Source organism: Aquarana catesbeiana, linkage group LG07 (assembly GCF_042186555.1).
Source record: "Aquarana catesbeiana isolate 2022-GZ linkage group LG07, ASM4218655v1, whole genome shotgun sequence".
NCBI lineage: Eukaryota > Metazoa > Chordata > Amphibia > Anura > Ranidae > Aquarana > Aquarana catesbeiana.
Window position 1 is genome coordinate 31,500,164 of NC_133330.1, and position 17,956 is coordinate 31,518,119.

The 17,956-nt window shown below is 43.0% G+C and overlaps 1 protein-coding gene across 4 annotated transcripts in view; it reads left to right on the top strand.

Annotated features, from left to right (window-relative positions):
• The window catches only part of CHCHD6 (coiled-coil-helix-coiled-coil-helix domain containing 6), a 447,244-nt gene that overhangs the window by 313,712 nt on the left and 115,576 nt on the right, over positions 1 to 17,956 (top strand). The window lies entirely within an intron of this gene.

Here is a 17,956-nt window from a genome sequence, read left to right on the forward strand (position 1 = left end):
AGAGTTAAGATTGAGACCCTTTATCTCACTGAAAAAAGATAAGAGAATTGCTCAGAGCTGGATTAACTCTTCGTGGCAAGACTGGGCACAGATGACATGAAATCCTATACTGTACAAGGTGCAAGCCTTATTTAAAAAAAAAAAAAAAAATTCAGGTTTACATCCACTTTAACACTAAAGCCTAGTACACACGGGCTGAATGTGGGGCGGGATCGGCTGGTTCAGTAGAAACTGGCCGACAGATGCCAGCTTCTGTCGAAGGGTCATGACCGAAAAAAGGTCTGCCAACCAGCTCCTGATCAGCGCTCTTAGCCAATGAGTGTTCTAGGGCCTGTCAAAACACAATAGAACAGCAGAGGAGATTGCTGTACTAAAATTGGATGATTAGTACAGCGGCTAGCGGCTATTTTCCAGTTTTGCCCATTCTTGATGTTCTGTGATGAGAAGCAGTTCCCATATTTTACCTTTTATTATCATCCGCGGAAAATATTAAAAAAAAAAAATGGAATATAATTTTGAAGGTGATTGTTGACAATCTAGTATTTGATGTCAGAGTTACCATGTTCCATCTCAGGCAAGAATCCTTACTAAATATTGAAATAATTGCAGAACCTATCTGACAGAGATCTGCTATATTTTCTTTATTACAGACTAACAAGACAAGATAGTCTGTGGCCAGGAAAGATAAGACTGGTAAATTAGACTCTTGGGGAGATAAGTGCCTAAGACAAATATTGTAGGCCTACGCTGTGAGGCAAATTCCATTAAACTTTGTATTAGTTCTGAATAATATCCTTTGCAAAAACGGTTCTTAAGCTCATGTTGCAATCATTCTCAGCCATCGTGACACCAGAGTCTTCTGTGAATAAAAACAGATCTAGGCTGACATTGCCTACCTCTTCTGAAAATGCCAGTTCCCTGTCCTGAAATATCCTCTCCCATTACAACCGCATCTATGCATGGGGCGTTCAGGAACGGTGCAGCCGCGTCCTTCTTTTGGAACATGGAAGTCTTTCATAATTTCACTTTTCAGAGATGTGGTTGGGATTTCAAAGACTGTTTCAGGTCATCTAATGACATCAGCTTTGAAAGTGCTACAGCTCTAAGCTGTTTTTCTATTTATAATATACTAATTTAATCCATCTAGGCAGTGAAAGTGCAGGTAAAATGGATGAGGACATTCTAGTTACTACTTATGTACCTGTAGATTGCAGTTTGAGAGACTTATATAAAGGTTCTTGTCCCTCCGGCTGATAATTAGTAGCCCAGTATGCTTTTACTTTACAGAGGAATAAAGAGGAAGTAAAACCCATCAGGTTTACTTCCTCTTTAACCGGTTCCCGACCGGTGCCTGTATATGTACGTCGACAGAATGGCATGGCTGTGCAAATGGGCGTACCTGTGAATTTGCCGCCGTGCCATCGCGTGCACGCCGCCGGCAGCGCGCACCCGTCGCAAGCTCCGTGAGTAGGATCGCGGGTCCCGCGGACTCGATGTCCGCAGGGATACCCGTGATCGTCTCACAGAGAGGAAGAACGGGGAAATGCTATTGTAAACAAGCGTTTCCGCATTCTGCCTAGTGACAGGACACTGATCACCGCTCCCTGTAATCGGGAGCGGTGATCAGTGATGTGTCACACATAGCCCCTCCCCCCCACAGTTAGAATCACTCCCTAGGACACATTTAACCCCTACAGTGCCACCTAGTGTTAACCCCTTCACTGCCAGTCACATTTACACAGTAATCAATGCATTTTTAATTGCACTGAATGCTGTATAAATGTGAATGGTCCCAAAAATGTGTCAAAATTGTCCGATGTGTCCGCCATAATGTCGCAGTCACGATAAAAATCGATGATCGCCGCCATTACTAGTAAAAAAATTAATAAAAATGCCATAAAACTATCCCCTATTTTGTAGACGCTATAACTTTTGCGCAAACTAATCAATAAACGCTTATTGCGATATTTTTTTTACCAAAAATATGTAGAAGAATACGTATCAGCCTAAACTGAGAAAAAAAAATGTTTTTTTATATATTTTTTGGGGATATTTATTATAGCAAAAAGTAAAAAAATCATGCGTTTTTTTCAAAATTTTTTTGTTTATAGCGCAAAAAATTAAAAACGCAGAGGTGATCAAATACCACCAAAAGAAAGCTCTATTTGTGGGGAAAGAAAGCAGTCAGTTTTGTTTGGGAGCCACGTCGCACGACCGCGCAATTGTCAGTTAAAGCGACGCAGTGCCGAATCGCAAAAAGTGCTCTGGTCTTTGGCCAGCCAAATGGTCCGGGGCTGAAGTGTTTAAGGGCTCGTTCACACCAGATGCAGTGGAATGCATTTTAGCCTGCCCTCCAACTGCATAGACAGTCCAAAATCCAGGTAACCTTTGGGCATAGCTCACACTATTGCAGTGCAGTGAAAAAAAAGTCTAGCAAGCTGCATTTTTCTGCACTGCAGATTCACACAGGTGCATGTAAATGCACGTGCAGTGCAAAATAAAAGCCCATCGAAGAAAGAAGATGCAAATGACCTCACGGGAAATGTAAACTTAGGAAAAATGCACTGCAAATACGTGTAATAAAATGCATGTCACTGCCCATGCAAAAGGGCACGGTAAATGCACAGTTTCTGGTCTGAATGGGGCCCTAAGGCTGATGACACATTGGCGATTCTGGCGCCAGAGAAAAAAAATGCAAACAGGATCGTGTGAAATCCCGCCTGTGTTTCCCTATGAAATCACTCCCTCTGTAGCCACACAGTGAGACGACGCTCTTTTGTGGGCCCAAATGCTGCTGAATCTCATCCGCTAGAGATGGGAGCGACATCTCGCCGCTTCAACTACAGAGGGAACAATTCCAAACAGCCTCTTAGTGATCCTGCTGTGGGCGATTTTGACATATTGTCTGTAGCAGGATCACTAGTTGCAGAGTCGCCGTGTGTCATCAGTTCTAAAAGTCCCGGTACATGCCTGTTTGTAAATGTGTTGTGAACCCTTCTGCCAGTCCAAAAGATACCCAAGGAGTTCTTCTCTGGGGAGACGCATAAATGGGCAGGGTGGCGGGGGGTCTATTTAAAGGAAATAAAACAAGATCCCCAGGTGGCGGACTTTTAAGGCACAAAATGGTAAAAAGGTATATTCTAATATGAAAAGTATTTATTGAAATATGAAAAATACACAACATTTAATAAAAAAACATGTTGAGAAGAAACATTCCAGTGTTGTCATACAAGCCAGAATACATATAACGGACTAGTGTTTCCTGTACCCAACGCGTTTCGGAGTGAAAATGTAATCCTCATTCTTCAGGGGTATAGTTTAAACAAGAAACTCAGTATTCTACATTAAAATAAAGAAAATGATAGCATAAATATACAAATATATAACATATTGTACATTGTTTTTTTATTAAATGTTGTGTATTTTTCATATTTCAATAAATACTTTTCATATTAGAATATACCTTTTTTGCCATTTCGTGCCTTAAAAGTCCGCCACCTGGGGATCTTGTTTCATTTCTTGTAAACATTGGATGTGGCGCAACTATATGCCCAATTGTAAACCGACTCACCCTCGGGGTTTATTTAAAGGACCCCCCCCCCGGATATCATATGTACTGTATATTCACCTGTAAAACCTCAACTTGGCTTTCTAAACCTGTCACCAGTGACTTTATTTTTTTATTTTTTATTTTTTTTATCTGGAGAATGCTAAACCCTTCCATGGTTTGTATTGTTGGCTGCAGCTCTTTACTGCCGGTGCTCAACAGGCACTTGTGAGTTAATGATACATCTTCCAGGAATCCTGAGATTGGCTGTGACTAAGATGAATGACTAATTCACTGAGAGCTTGCTTTCTGCTTCCAGTAATAAAAAAGCTTGCTTCAGATATTCACCCCGCCACACATGCATTTCCTAAGGAGCGAGCTGAACGCAGCCTTCCACACCAAGGCAAAAATAACCTGATTGATGTTGACTGTAATAATAAGGGAAGGATATGTTGATGAGATTTCATTTGGAAGAGGGATACACTCTTAGGCACATCTCCAGATAAGTGTCATTTAGTTACCACTCGTGAAATGCATCAAGAGTTTTAAAAAGCCTGATCAAGGTTGCAAATTGTCACTGGGCCGCAAATAGGTATTGTGTTTAATCCGCAAGAATTGACTAGGCGAGGATTATTTATCATATTTGCATCTCTCCACTGTCCTCAGGAATTTTACTACAGTTTTTAGTCAACATAATGAATGCGACATACATTGCGCCTCTGCATGCCCACCACTACAGAGCTGTATATAAGTAACCTTTTATATTTCCTTCCATTTGGGTTTAAAGTAATTTTGTATTTAGATCATCTACGTAACTTTCCTTTTTCCATTTTTCCTCTAGCTCTATCTTTTCTATCTTTCCTATTTGATTTCTTATTTCTTTTTTTTCCCCCACCTATTTTAAGCTGTTTTTAGTGCTTTCTCAGGGTAACCATTCTCTCTCTAAAACAATTAAGACCCGGTTCACACTTGTGCGATGCGAGAACACTGCAAATGCACTGCGGGTTCCCTCATCGCACCGACTCGCATGTCAGTTCACACTGCCATATGCGAATCGCTGGGGAGTGTCAATACATTGTTAACGACACCCCCAGTTCAGCTTCCATATCGCACTGCGAACTGACAGTTCGGACATGAATCGGATCGTATAGGCGTGAACACACATGCGATCTGATTCTGGTCCGAACAGATAAAAAGGGTCCTGTGAGTGTTTGGACCGAATGCGATGCGATATCAGCCATACTATATGTATGGCTGATATCGCACCGCACAGACATCGCATGTAATGTGAACAGCAGTGCGCTGCGAATTACATGTCATGTCTGGCATCGCACAAGTGTGAACCGGGCCTAAAAGTGGAATTCTGGATATATACCTAACTAGCTTTCATACAGTCCCCCCCAACACCTATGTTAAAGTATAACTGAAGGCAAAACTTTTTTTTTCCCCGTTTTTGGATCAAGTGGAGAGGGATTAGAACCCCATTCAGTTTTTTATTGCTGTCTGTGCCACTGTTCCGTCAGATTAGGCGACCCGTCAGATTTTGTAATGGAAGCAGAAAATACCGTGTTAAGTACCAAATAGAAAAATAGATAAAAAACAAAGCAGCTGCTAGAAACGTGAGATACACACATATACAAATATAAAGTAAAGTAAAGCTGCGCTAGAGAAATATTTTAATAAAAAGTTAAAAAAAAAAGGTGTAAATATAGTCCAAAAAACACGATTGTGTGGGAACTTCCAACACGACAGCAGCTGGTGTGCTGCACAATTTCAATCCATAAAATGTGCACCAGTGTATAATCTTGCAATAAACACCACTACGAGACCTCTAAACACCCCAAGAGTGCACCTTCACCACACAGAGTGCGTGCTTACCAGAAGGCAAGCTCTTATGAGCCTGCGGCTATAAACCCAGCCAGGGCCTCTGTCCGGAGGAGAGTTTATATAACAATTCACAGATAATTGGTAAGAAGAGTCTTGGGCTAGACACCAGGCGATCAGGGAGACTCGATCATCAGCCAGTCAAGTGAGTAGGTCAAGCGTTACCCAAAAATGTAAACAGACTGTAAATGTAAAAGGTATTATATAAGGTTTATTAAAGCTAAAAATTGCACTTACAAGAATGCAGAGTAAAATCATCAAGAAAACAGCCGGCTGGCTTGCGAACACTCGTCCACTGCGTTACAGCGCGATGACGTCAGCATGTCAAAGCTCCCGTGGTCTTGTAGTGGTGTTTATTACAAGATTATACACTGGTGCACATTATATGGATTGAAATTGTGCAACACACAGGCTGCTGGCGTGTAGGAAGTTCACACACAATCATCGTCACGGCCATCTTGGTGCACCCCGTACTCGGCCACACTAAGCCTACAGTCTAAAGTCGACAAGCGGACATCTTTTTACACCCACCAAAATCTTGCATTCCACACTTATTTTTACCAGTAAACTGAGCTTTTACCGTAAAATACAGTATTTAGATGTCTGTGACACTGTTTTGATGTTGAATTTTAAAAGCAAGCGGCAAGCCTGTTGATCTCACAGGTTGCTAATCTAACAGAAGACCGCTGTTTTTAAAATTCAACATCAAAACAATGTCACAGACTTCTAAATACTGTATTTCACAATATAAGCTGAGTTTGGTGGTAAAAATAATTGTGAAATGCAAGACTCCGGTGGGTGTAAAAAGATGTCCGCTTGGCGACTTCAGACTGTAGGCTTACTGTGGCTGAGTGCGGGGTGTACCAAGATGGCCGTGACGGAACGTCACTTTTGTTACAACATTTGACGGGTCACCTAATCTGATGGAACACCCCCATTTGGGAGACTCACCCTCTCTATTTGTCCTGTTTACCATTATCATTGAAAGTGAAAGTAAAAGAAAATCCCAAATTTTGGGTTATCCCCAGAAAAGAAATAGAGGGGAAATCTTCCAATGGGGACACTAGTTCTGGTGTCCTGGGGGTCCCCAAGGAATTCCCTTAATTTGTAGGGATTTCCTCTCACTTCCTGTTTGGCTGTGGGACAGGAAGTGAGGGGAAATCTCCACAATGGGACACAGATAACGAAAATAAATCTGACAGGGATTATAACCCTTCCTTACTCTATCCAAAATGAAAAAAAAAATGTTTTGCTTATTGTTCTACTTTAAAGTGGTTTTAAAGTCTCAAGGTTTTTGGATAGAATACATGAAGGTAAAAAATCTTCTGTATGCTGCAGCCCCCCCAATACTCACCTGAGCGCTCTCTCTCTCTATCCAGTGATGTGCACGAGAGCTGAGCTTCTCCCAGGTCTCGCATTGCTCATTGGTTGAGACAGCAGTGGGAGCCAGTGAGCCAACGAGGAGAGAGCGGGGGGGGGGGGTGTCTTATGGACCCATACAGTGGGGCTCGGGATCAAGCACGTACCGGTGCCCTAGAGCAAGCAGCTTGCTACTGGGGGTACTGGCTAAGGAGGAGAAGTCAGGAGTGCCGGCGAATAACAAGTGCTTTGTTATTTTAAAAAAAATGTACCTTTTAATGTCACTTTAACCTATACACACTTCCCTATCTTCAGCCCCCTCCAGTGCAGTCACGTGATCCCATGTGTCAGCCAGCGGTAGCTGCAGGGGGGAGGAGATAGCACTCAGACAATGGCTAGTAAAGCTTGGAGTCGTTGACATTACCCATAGGCTTTAATTGCCTATCCATTGTTGGTGCTCTCTCCTCTCCCCTGCAGCTTCGCTGGCTGACACAGGGGAGATGGATCACATGACTGGACCGGAGTGGCCTGAAAATAGTATTTAGTAATAGTATATAGAATATAAGTATATGCATCTTTATTACAAAAGTTAGTTAGCCAAGATGTTGGGAGGGGACAGTTTTAGGGCTAGTTGGGTGTATAGCTGGAATTCCACTTTAAAATCTCTTTTAAAATCTTCAATATTGCAACAATTTATTTTAGTTCGAATACATTGTTCAACAGGAATTCCTTTCTTTAGGGTGATTGCGTGCTGGCTGTTCCAATAATAGTATTGGTCATAGTTGGCTTCTTGTATATCTTAGGGTGGCTTCACATTTCCCTAGTGAGGTCTTGCTGCACTTTGGGCAAAGCACAGCAAACATGCCGTTTTCTTGCAGGTTTGCTGCGCTTTCCCCTAGACTTCTATGATGTTCTACGGTTTTGGTGCGGTCCCAGAAAGCGCACCAAAGATTCACATGCAGAAGTTTTGTTGCGTTTTCTGAAACTGCACCAAAACCGGACAGCCTCATAGAAGTCTATGGGAAAGCGGAGCTAACTCACATAAAGCCATCCTTAGTAAGACTTCCATTAGGATCTTAAAAGATCACCAAATCCAAGCATTTCAAAATATCAGATTTTATCTTGCTGATAAAAAAAAGAAAATTACAATAAAATTTTGTAAATAAATAGAATATTATTTCTAAATTCATTATCAATGTGTGCTTTTGCACCTTGCACTAACTGAACTTTACTTTTGAGCATTTAACCCCTGATGAAGCGATGCAATGAGGTGAAACATGTAGGTTGAAAATATGCTGAGTTTTAATTGGGAAGAAGACATGGGAATGTAAAGTCTTATGAGCAAATAGATGTTAAAGAGGGATAGTAAGGGAGATATTTTGGTTTAGAATTAAACATCCCATTGAGAAATACAATACAAGAAAGATATAGGAAAACATAAAACGCGATACAGACAGAGGAGAGATGGAAAACCAAGATTAGGAAAATTCTCCAAATATAAAGTGACTTTGGATCCTACGCCTTTTCCTAAATAGAAGAAAATATTGAAAATAAACACAGAAAAAGAGAAAAATAGTTGGGATATATTTTCTTTTTTTTAATTAAAGGTTAAATTAAAAAACTAACCCGAAAGAATACAACACCAAAGATCATCAAAGTTACCCATAAGCCGGAGCTGTAGTGTACTGAGAAAAATGGCAAAATGTGTTTAGAACTATAAAGCCCATCGATGCAAAGAATACAAATTTTGTTTAGGTCTAGGGGGCTCGAAACAGCAGCAGTTTTTACTTACCTGATCCTCCACTCCCTCAGCAGCTGGCGCTCTCCTCTACTTCTTTGTGTACTGGAAATGGACTGTTCCTCAGCGTCTCCACGTTCAATTCTAGGCTATGGGCTCTTCATTGAACTTGATGATGTCAGAGGGCATCCGACTGCTGGAGCATAGGGAAGAAAAGGCTGCAGGGACCGGTCTTCAAGGGAGCATTTTTGTTTTTCCTGGAGTGCAGCATTTAAAGTGGAATTAACTATTCCTAAAATGTTCCCTACCCCTACTTCTACCTGTCCTTCATACCCTGTGCAAAAAAAAAAGGTCTGTGTATTTACCTATTTTTAATCTGCTCCGTTGACACATAGGCTGCATACTCAGTGATGTCACTGGTCTCTAGTGAATGGATAAGCTGAATTCACAGTGATGTCACCTATTTCTAGTGAATAAACAGGATGTGATGTCACCCGTATATAGTGAATGCAATCTCAGTGATGACATTGTGAATAGATAAGGTGCATTCTCAGTGATGTCACTGGTCTCTAGTGAACAGATAGGCTGCATTCTCATTGATGTCACTGGTCTCTAGTGACTGGATAGGCTGCATTCTCAGTGATGTCACTGGTCTCTAGTGAACAGATAGGCTGCATTCTCAGTGATGTCACTGGTCTCTAGTGACTGGATAGGCTGCATTCTCAGTGATGTCACTGGTCTCTAGTGACTGGATAGGCTGCATTCTCAGTGATGTCACTGGTCTCTAGTGAACATATAGGCTGCATTCTCAGTGTTGTCACTGGTCTCTAGTAACTGGATAGGCTGCATTCTCAGTGATGTCACTGGTCTCTAGTGAACGGATAGGCTGCATTCTCAGTGATGTCACTGGTCTCTAGTGAACAGATAGGCTGCATTCTCAGTGATGCCACTTGTCTCTAGTTACTGGATAGGCTGCATTCTCTAGTGAACGCATATGATGTGATGAAACTGGTGTCTAGTGAATTGATAAGCTGTATTCCTAATGATGCCACCAGTCTCTAGAGAAAAAATAGGATGCAATTGCAGATCTCACTGGTCTCTAGTGAATGGATAGGATGTGATGTCACTGGTCTATAGTGAATGGATAGGATGTGATGTCACTGGTCTCTAGTGAATGGATAGGATGTGATGTCACTGGTCTCTAGTGAATGGATAGGATGTGATGTCACTGGTCTCTAGTGAATGGATAGGATGTGATGTCACTGGTCTCTAGTGAATGGATAGGATGTGATGTCACTGGTCTCTAGTGAATGGAAAGGAAGTGATGTCACTGGTCTCTAGTGAATGGATAGGATGTGATGTCACTGGTCTCTAGTGAATGGATAGGCTGCATTCACAGTGACCCTTCATAGTCAATGGTTTTGTGGATTTATAGGCATAGAGAATAGGCTGCTTGCTTATGATTACTTAATTGACCACAAAGTGGCCGCCCCCCAGGGTACGCAGGTTACGTGCTTTGGAAACAAATCTGACTCTAGAATTATCCGCAGCATTTTTACTTACTCTCCTCTGATTGGAATTGAAACAGAAAAACCGCTGGATGTTCTGCGAGATCCCAGTTTGCCGGTTCACACTTAGCTCAGAGCTCGGCCTGATAGATTCAGAAAGGAAGTAAATGAACAATCAAATCTGTTTCTCTCTCACAGTACAGAACTGCAGGAGGACCATGATTTATTTACACTGCGCGCCGGCTATACACATTGTGAGGAAAATGAGGTTTAAAACAGACAGAAAACCAGCAATTTATCTGCACCGCAGAGTTTTAAAGGGAAATTATGAAAGAAAAATGTTTTCTTTCGAGAGCTTAAAACCAAATGGCATTTGCTCACATGTACAAGGTCAGGTAACAAATCTCGCCTGATGTAAGATGACAAATCGGAGCGCGGTGCACCGGTTTGTCAGATTTGGCCGTCTCATACACACTTTTCACGTTTGAAATACATAAACAGAGCAATAAAAAAGAAGTATAGCCTTATGCTGACCATATTGATTGATATAGATCTATATATAGATATATATATATATCAGTTGCATCTTTTAAGGGGTATCTAATCTCAATAACAAAAATGTATTATATTACATTTTACCAGTCCTTACATGTGGTGGCTGCATTCGTTTTCTTCTTTTTCAAGCTTTTTTTTCCCCTTTTTTTTTATTTTGCCAGCTTATTCAGCCAGTAAAACACTTCCTGTCCTAGGGTGACAACTCTCTCTCACTGTACTTCTTCTATAGAGGAGCAGCTTTGGCACCCTAGGACAAAACTAAAAACACCTCCCCCTCCCCTCCTTACTCTAGTCTAGGCCCTAGCATCTAGGGCAGTGTTTATTGATAATTTTTGAGAATATGTGAGCCAGCATGTGTGCCCCCATAGTAAGCAGCTTGCTATGGCGGCGCACGCACAAGAGGAGGAGCCTAGAATGCTCGCGGGGGGACCCTAGAAAAGGCGGTTCGGGGCCGCTCTGTGCAGTACCATTGCACAGAGCCGGTACTGTAAGTAAACCATGTTTATTATTTTATTTTTAAAAAAAAACATTGTTGCCTTTACAACCACTTTATGGCAGAGAATTCTTTGATCATTGGGGGAGATTCACTAAAACTGGCGAATCTGGTGCAGCTGTGCATGGTAGCCAATCAGCTTCTAACTTCAGCTTGTTTAATTAAGCTTTGACAATCAAACCTAGAAGCTGATTGGTTACTGTGCAGAGCTGCGCCAGATTCTGTGTGCCCCAGTTTTAGTAAATCTACCCCCATTGTGTCTGTTGTCCTTGTGCTTTTTAAATGTACTACAAATATTTAAAAGCAAGGAGAAGCTTTGTTATACAACAGAAACTAAAGTTAAATCTGAACACCATAAAAAAAAAAAAATCAAGGTGAAACCACTTCGAGGAACTGCAGTCTGCTTACATAATTTGTAATAGAAACATCTTTGCCATTCTGAAGCTTCCCTCCAACCACTTTCCAGATTACTTTATATATACTGTGTTTCTGTACTTGCCAAACATGCTGCACAAATCTCCCTCCACTGAGTCTGGCTGCAACCATTTTAACTGTGGGCAGCTGAAGCTGCTGCCTGTTCACTTCCTAGATTTACACAGACACATAGGGGCACACCTCCAGCTCTGCAGCTCTCATTGGCCCTATTATGACTCATCCCCCTCTCCCTTCCTGGCAAACTCTCACGAGAGTGAGAGAGAGAGCTGTGCATGATGTTATTAGCCTAGGCTTTCTACCAGACAGGAAACAGGAAGGGAGCTGTATAAGGTATTTACTGGCAGAAAAAAATGTTTTACTATCCAAAGTTAAAACAACAAGGGCAGAAGATTTATTAGATGGAAAAGATGAAAAAATGACTGAAGTTCCACTTTAACTTTCTTGTTTATTTTGCGTGGCCGTAAAGTGGTTGTAAACCCTTTTTGTTGACTTTTACATATAGGTAAGCCTAGAATAAGGCTTACCTATAGGTAGTGGAAATATCTCCTAAACAGAGATATTTCACTTGTAGTGCGCCAATGTCGTCCTCGGCGCATGCGATGTGAAGAAACGGACCACCGTGCCGTTTCTTCCCCCAGCGTGTGCCGTGACGGCTCCCACGCGCATGCACGGGAGTGACGTCACGTGACTCCGGCCAGTCACAGAGCCGGAGTCCGTGGCCCCGGAAGGAAGAGGGGCAAAGATGGACGCAGCCTGCTCAGGGGACAGCGCGGGCTTCTTTGCAGGTAAGTCGTGTATAATGGGCTAGTATGCGATGCATACTAGCCCATTATGCTTTTCATTTGCACGCCTTGCGGGAAGCAAAATAGGAAGTAAAACCCATTGGGTTTTACTTCCTCTTTAAAGTGGTTGTAAAGCTTTAAGGTTTTTTTACCTTAATGCATTTTCTGCATTAAGGTAAAAGACCTTGTGTGTCCAGGTTCCCCCCCCAGCCCTCCCTTATACTTACCCGACACTGATCTCAATTTAGCACTGTACTCTCTCCACTCTCTCTCTCCTCACAGAGCAGCTTGATAGCAGCGGAAGCCATTGGCTCCTGATGAGGGAGGTGGGAACCAGGCCAAGCCCCACTGTCTTTGTCTATGGATGTAGGCAGTGAGGCTCAAGATCGAGCCCGCGTGAGTAAGCCCATAGGAAGTGACTTGCCAACAAGGAGGCTCCAGGACTGCTGGCGGGGGACCCAAGAAGAGGAGGATGGGGGCTGCTCTGTGCAAAACTATTGCACACAGCAGGTGAGCATATCATGTTTGTTATAATTAAAAAAAAAAGTAAGGTTTAGAATCATTTTAAGTTTATCGTAACAATGCACAGACAGGACCAGTCAAACAGGCATCAAAGAAGAAACCTTGACGTATTTCGCGACAAAGTGCCTAATCTAAAGGATTGCAAGAAGATAAACAAGAAAATAAAGCGGCGGTTTCATTTTATTGGAATTTTGATGAGTATAGCAGGACCAGTCAAGGTCTAAAAAAGCGTGATCCTTGAAGCATGGAGTACGTAAAGCCAGCTCCTTCACAGCAGCAAAGTTTCTCCTGTCTTCAAATCAGAACGCTGTTGTGGTCATTTCCAAGATCCTACAACTAAAGTTTTACTGCAAATTCGATGCGGTATGGTGGCCTACTTATAAGTTTTCCTCTATGGGTGGCTAGAAGTTTAAAATCTTCCTAATTAATGAGTTTAAATTGGTTGTCAAGATGTTAGCTGGAAGATCAAACATTGGCATGACTCAGCCTCAGCTGAAGCTCCTTGGTATCGAAACTTTGTTTTAGTATACAGGGGCAATTTATACTTTTCCTGCAGTGCTGCAATGATCATGATTTAGTCTTCTAGTCTTGTTTGAAGAGTGTCTGTATTACATGTGTTTTTTTTTTTTGTTTTTTTTTTTACGTTAATGAGGTTCCCTGGAGTGTGGGAGTAGCAGGTGTGGAAGTGGCACGGAGGTGTGAAGGTGGCAGATATCCCAGCGGTATTGCATGCTCAGATACAGAATGCTACATGCTCCCCTGTGACCCAGGTTCATAACAGAACTCCCTAGCCACCAGTTGTGTATCAATTGTGTTATTGTCTACTGCTCGTCAACACATTCATACTGCGTCTACCAACATCATATATTGTAACTGAACCCACAATATATACTGCTACAGTGATCCCCTGCTGATTTTGCATGTTTGCCCACTGACAAAGAAATGATCAGTCTATAAATTTAATGGTAGTTTTTTTTTTTTTTTTTTTTTTTTTACAGTGAGAGACAGAATAACAACAAAAATATCCAGAAAACACATTTCGAAAAGTTTAAAAATGTAATTTGCATTTTTTTGAGTGAAATAACTTGGTGGTAAAACTCTTGTTGGCAATCACAGACGTTTCTTGTAGTTGGCCACCAGGTTTGCACACATCTCAGGAGGGGATTTTGTCCCACTCCTCTTTGCAGATCCTCTCCAAGTCATTAAGGTTTTCGAGGGTGACGTTTGGTGACTTGAGCCTTCAGCTCCCTCTACAAGTTTTCAATGGGTTTACAGTCTGGAGACTGGCATAGCCACTCCAGGACCTTAATGTGCTTTTTGAGGAACTTCTTTGTTGCCTTGGCCGTGTTTTGGGTCCATGACCCATTTTTAGTGCCTTGGCTGAGGGAAGGAGGTTCTCACCCAATATTTGATGGTACACTGCCCCGTTCATCGTCCCTTTGATGCAGTGAAGTTGTCCTGTCCCTTTAGCAGAAAAACACCCCCAAAGCATAATGTTTCCACCTCCATGTTTGACGGTGGGGATGGTATTCTTGGGGTCATAGGCAGCATTCCTCCTCCAAACACAGCAAGTTGAGTTGATGCCAAAGAGCTTGATTTTGGTCTCATCTGCCCACAACACTTTCACCCAGTTCTCCTCTGAATCATTCAGATGTTCATTAGCAAACTTCAGACGGGCCTGTACATGTGCTTTCTTGAGCAGATGGACCTTGCAGACGCTGCAGGATTTTAGTCCTTCACAGTGTAGTGTGTTACCAATTGTTTTTTTGGTGAATGTGGTCCCAGCTGCCTTGGGATCATTGACAGGATTCTAGCGTGTAGTTCTGGGCTGATTCCTCACCGTTCTCATGATCATTGAAGCTCCACAAGGTGAGATCTTGCATGGAGCCCAAGACTGAGGGAGATTGACAGTTATTTTGTGTTTCTTTTATTTGCGAATAATCACACCAACTGTTGTCACCCTCTCACCAAGCTGCTTGGCGATGGTCTTGTAGCCCATTCCAGCCTTGTGTAGGTCTACAATCTTGTCCCTGACATCCTTAGACAGCTCTTTGGTCTTGGCCATGCTGGAGAGATTTAAATATGATTGATTGCTTCTGTGGACAGGCGTCTTTTATACAGTTAACAAGCTGAGATTAGAAGCACTCCCTTTAAGAGAGTGCTCCTAATCTCAGCTTGTTACCTATATACAGTAGAAGACACGTATGAGCCAGAAATCTTGCTGATTGATAGGAGATCAAATACTTATTTCACTCAATAAAATGCAAATCCAATTTATAACTTTTTTTGAAATGTGTTTTTCTGAACAATTTTGTTATTCTGTCTCTCACCTACCATTAAAATTATAGACTGATCATTTTTATGTCAGTGGGCAAACGTACAAAAGCAGTAGGGGATCAAATACTTTTTTTTTCCCTCACTGTATATCTACTATAGAACAATCTTCTGCCTATCCACTGTCCACAGAGAAACAGCCAATAAAGGGCTTTGAGTGTCTTGCTTAGGATTGGAATGAAGTAAAGATGAGGTTTTCAGCTTAATTTCTAAGCTCCAAGCTGGCAGACTAAATTATTCCTTTTTGTCTGTGGGGGAGAGTAACCAGAGCAGCAGCCTGTGAGACACCGAGCAGACCAGAGTTATCAGTCCTCCTGCTCCACCAGTTACAGAGGAGCTAAACTACATTTACCTAACAACCTACACTAATTTAGGAGAGTGCTACACATAATAGAGCTAGCTTTTTTCACGTTAACTCAATGATTTGAAGGGGTATTGACCATTGAGTGTAACTATGCTTCTACCGGTATATGCTCTCAGGATCCTTTGACCCTGTGGTCCCCACTACTACATAAGAGTTGGGTAATCTTCCAGCTATAGCAATTTTCGCAAATTGTAGTAATGGGTGGAAGCCTGTCTGGCAGTGGCAGCCCGTGCACGGTGGGCGCACGGGCGCCGCCCCCCAATCCATGCACCAGGCCCCTTTCAGGACGCCGGATGCATGGATTCCTGTGGTAGGGGGTGGGTCATTTTGAAGCACCTGATTAGAGCCAGAGGCTCTAATAGGCTTCAAAATAGGGTGGGCTCGGGGCGCAGAGAGTGCGCCCTGATCTCACCCAATTGTGTGACCATAGCAAATGAATTTTCCCTATTTTCACACTAACCTTCCTCCCCGCCAATCAGGAGGCAGGACGTCAGACCTGCTTCCTGATTGGCCAAAGCGCCAGGCCACCCTATTGAATGCATGGCGCTTTGGAAGAGGAGCGAGGAGTCGCACGCTGGAGCCGCCGCTCTGAGAGGACTGTGCTGCGTCTGCAACTGTGTAAGTCCCCTTTGCTCCGTCAGAGCCGCCGGGTGGGTGCCGAAGCGTTCGATGGGTCCCGGAGCCGTGCTCCGCGGGAGGGGTGGGGGGGTGCCGCAGCCACGGGCGGGGGGGGGGGTCGGTCAGTGGTCAGTGGTCACAGGTGCATATGATGGGCAAGTGCCTGCATATGATGGGCACAGGTGGCTGCATTTGATGGGCACAGGTGGCTGCATATGATGGGTACAAGTGGCTGCATATGATGGGCACAGATGGCTGCATATGGTGGGCACAGGTGGCTGCATATGGGGGGCACAGGTGGCTGCATATGGGGGGCACAGGTGGCTGCATATGGTGGGCACAAGTGGCTGCATTTGATGGGCACAAGTGGCTGCATTTGATGGGCACAAGTGGCTGCATTTGATGGGCACACGTGACTGCATTTGATGGGCACAAGTGGCTTCGTTTGATGGGCACAAAGGCTGCATTTGATGGGCACAGTGAGGCAGCAAATGATGGCGGGGGGGGTTTCAGTATTTTTCAGTTTGTTTGCGCCCCCCCCCCAAATTTTGAGCACCATCCGCTACTGCTGTCTGGTATGGGAGCCTGAAAGCTCTGATGCTTGCAGATAATGTCATTGTTATGGCCCCATATATCTGTGAAGTCTGTCAATCCTTTGATTGTCTCACTACAGAGCATGACATGGCAGAGATGATCCGTGCCCTAAAATACATAACGGTGGTACTCTCCAAACGAGAAGTTGATTGCAGCTTCCTTTTTTTATGGAGAAGCATTGCCTTCTTTAAAGTCATTTAGGTACTTAAGGATCCTTTTCATAAGCAATGGAAAGAGGAAGTGTGAGACAGTTACACAGATTGAGTCAACAGCTTTAGTCCTCTAGCTGTCATATTGGTCTCTGTTGGGGACGTGTGAGCTTACCTTTCAGATAACAATTTTGAAATGAGTGTATGTCCCAGCCTTATCTATACTCGTGAGGTTACAGGTGCCAAAATGGGGACATGCAGGAGACTTTTGGTCGCACTTTCCGTGATAACGTGAGATGTATGAGAGTGGCGGAGGTCAGATCCTTTGCTTTCTCTAAGACTGGTACAGGATTAGGTCACTTAAAAATAGCCTGAATAAACATTTAACAGCAACGTGAGTGTAAATAGCTCATGTTATGATGGGAGCATGCTTGCTATTAATGGCTGCTTTATGAACAAGGTCAGGCATTTGGTAAACATAGAGACTGAATCGATATTACTAAGTAAATAGCCAGGCTTACCTCTCAAGGCTGCAGTGTGAGACATGTTTATGGCAAAACATTTAAAGCTGACCTCCAGCCTTTCCTTCAGTCTCGCACAGTTGTACCGGCTTCTCTTCTGTACTGAAATAGCTTACTCTGATTTCACTGCACACTGTGAGCTTCTTACAATGTGCATTAGAAGCTTCAGCCATTTAGATTAGAGCCTGCCTCATTTCCTGGCTGGAAGATATCCAGCATCCTCTAACCCTCTGGTGCCCAAACTGCACCCCTTTGGTACTTGTTATGCGGCCCTTGGTACCCCTGCAGACCGTGAAGGAAAAATGATATGGCCAAAATCTTGTACAAAAACAAGGTACAATCAGCAAAAAACAACAACGGCAAAACTGTTTAACCGTTTTAGCTCCAGAAGGTTTTACCCCCTTCATGACCAGGGCATTTTTTTGCTATTCAGCACTGCGCTACTTTAAAGCGGACCTCCACCTTAAAGAAAAGTATTAAAAGCCAGCAGCTACAAATACTGCAGCTGCTGACTTTTAATAGACACTTACCTGTCCCAGGGTCCAGCGATGTC